Below are 2,932 nucleotides of genomic sequence, written 5' to 3' on the forward strand. Positions count from 1 at the left end.
TTCAAGGGGAGAGAACTGAGGACATCTCTTGCTCTGCCATGTTTCTGACATCACCACTAGCCATATTATAAATGCTCAATAGCCACACGTGGCTAGTGGATAATGTATTGCAGCATACACTTGTTATTGAAGTTCTGTGGGACAGAACTGCCTGAGATTAAAATACTTGGGACAAAGTAATGTCTTTTTACATGTAAATAATGAAAACAGTGATCAGAAAAAAAAGTAAACTATTGGAACTAGAAGAAATCTTGTAACAGATATTAAGCAGTCAACCAGACTTTCTACTTCAATAATATAATTTAGGAATACAGCAAGTCACTCAACATCATTTCATTATAAGGTTGATGAAATTCTGTAGGAACTTAACTCTTGTTTATATCGATTACCCTATGGTAAAATTGGTTTTGTTATATGTTACTTCGCTTAAAGTCACGGAACCTATTAAAGATGTTAAATACATGAAAGCTCCCTCCAGAAATACCTCACAATCTAATTGTCTTGGTTTCTGAAATTCTGTCATTGAAATTGTTGAAAAAACAAAATTGAACTGAATATGTTTGGAGATCTAATTGGCTTTATTAAATGATTCATGAATCAAGCAACATCTAATCTAGCAACTAGAAGAGAATTTGGAGGAGGTATACAAAATGGAAGGAATTTGTAGGAAGAAGGGTGGGGCAAGGGAGCTATTAGTAAAATTAAAGAAAGGATTATTTGGGGGCAAGGACCTTTTTAGGGGATGAGAAGGAGAAGGGTTTTTATTATGTAGATTGCTTCTTCTTTCTATGGAGGATGGAAAGGGACTATAGGACAGATTACCTCACTGATGCTTGACCAGAAAATTCCATACTGGTGGATTAAGATTGTTTCTGGAAGTCTACGGCCATGCCAACCTGAATGAGCCCGATCCTGTCTGATCTTGGGAGCTAAGCAGAGTCAGGCCTGGTTAGTACTTGGATAGGAGATCACCTAGGAAGACCAGGTGCTGTAGGCATAAAAAAAAAAAATAATAATAATAATAATAAAGGATTGTAGCTGACAAGGACCTTGCAATCTGTGAGGTCAACCAAGGGTTGCCTCACCTAAAAAAAAAAAAGATTGTTTCTGGGAGAGCTTGAAACTCCAATTAGATCAGGTATTATATCTAGGTTGGTATTATGAGCTTTTAGCATGAGTGACACCATTTGAAGCCTGTGGTTTTTTTCTTTAACAAAAATGATTATTTAAATTAATGGCATGTTATCTCCCTGGTTACTCTATGATTGTTAGCATCAATCAGCTCATCAGATTGCTTTCTAATCTTAAAATGTATACTGTTCTATAAAGGAAAGGCAACTCCATTACCCCCTTAAAATCAACTGACGTCCTCTAAGGTTGGCAAAAGTGGTAGTGGTTTTCAATTACCCCTGCATCCTGAGGAACAAAGAAGTAGAAAGCCATAAAATACCAGCCGGTTTAATCCGGCCACAAGTGCTTGCACAGTCAGTCCTACACTAACCTTCCCATGACCTAGCCTCATTATACCATCATTATAATATCATGCCTATGCCCAGAAGTTTATAAATCTAATTATAACAGACTGAATTCTGGGTAACCACATGTGCAGTAGGTAAAGGGTTATATAACAACCAAATATCAATCAGAATGACCTCACGTGCCAATCGTCTAGCACCACCCTTGTAACCTCCCATCACAGCCCTAATATAATACAGACTTCCCCACTTCCATGGGGTTACAGTCCTCTTCACTGTAACCTGCCCCTCCCTTGGAGCATACTTTAATCAAACCCATTTCTCTCTTATAACATGCTTTAATAAATCTTACTTTTCTCAATCTCACTGATCTGTAATTCTTTACTGTGTCAACGAAAAGAATCGAGGACTCCTCACTACTACCCGAGCGACAACAGATTTCAGATCACCCTAATGGTAACACTGGGAGATATGGATGATGGTGTTAACTTTCCAGGCCAATGCCAGAGTAAAGGAAAGAAAGAAAAGAAGAAAGAGTTTCATGTTAGATTAAAGGAGAAAGTCTTCATCTGGCATCTTGGAAGGAAGAAGCCTGAATCAATGTTAGCTACTTTTTCTCATCAATTTGATTTGAAGATCTCCAGTGTTAGTGCAGGACCAGGTGTTAGATGGAATCTTCATCAGTTTTGAGATGTATATCCAAGGTTCAAGTTTCTGAACCGTAGCTGCCATCTAGGCAATGAGGAGGACCCCTTTCAAAGAGCTTAATGATTCCCATTCAGAAGGTTAGGAGAAAATTGGAAATGTTAGTTTGGACAGTTGTAGCCAGATATTGGAGAAAACTAAAAGAATTCAAGACCCAGTCCAGTTATAGGTATATAATAAAACCTCAAAGACAATTAACAAGATTAGAATGTAATATAGACAAAGGTGCAACCATAAGTTTTCCCTCGACAGTTACCCCATATTTATTAATCCAAGATAATCACAGTAAAACTTTTTTTTTGCATTAAACTTGGCCTGATTATTTATATAAGTGTAGCAAGAATAGTGATTGACTATATAAGTTCTTTTTAAGACTCCTTTGCTGGAACCTTGTAAGTAATTTCTGGTCATATCTGAGTCAATGAATGTTCCACTTAAATATGACATTGTGGTCAAAGCCTTGGTAATGTAACCAATGCTCCCGATTGCATCCTGTTTTAAGGAGAACAGATTCTTATTAAATTTATAAAAATAAATATGTTGTCATGAAAATAATACTGAGAGTTTCTGAATTCTGAAGGGATCAGGTAGGGAGAAAAGTAAATGTTTCATCTTTGTTCATAAAGGCATTTTATCAAATTATTGATAGCTTAAGAGAAATGATTTCTTTAAATCTGAAAAAACAAAACCTTAGAGTATCCTCCTCAGTTCATTCAGTCCCACATTATTAAGACTTGTTCTGCTTGAATCAA

At 36.5% G+C, this 2,932-nt stretch overlaps 1 pseudogene; it reads left to right on the forward strand.

The window, feature by feature from the left end:
• Positions 1-878: 878 nt before the first annotated feature.
• On the forward strand, positions 879-997 carry LOC111732212 (annotated as a pseudogene).
• The last annotated feature ends 1,935 nt before the right edge of the window (positions 998-2,932 follow it).

This window comes from Pteropus vampyrus, unplaced genomic scaffold, assembly GCF_000151845.1.
Source record: "Pteropus vampyrus isolate Shadow unplaced genomic scaffold, Pvam_2.0 Scaffold434, whole genome shotgun sequence".
Taxonomy (NCBI): domain Eukaryota; kingdom Metazoa; phylum Chordata; class Mammalia; order Chiroptera; family Pteropodidae; genus Pteropus; species Pteropus vampyrus.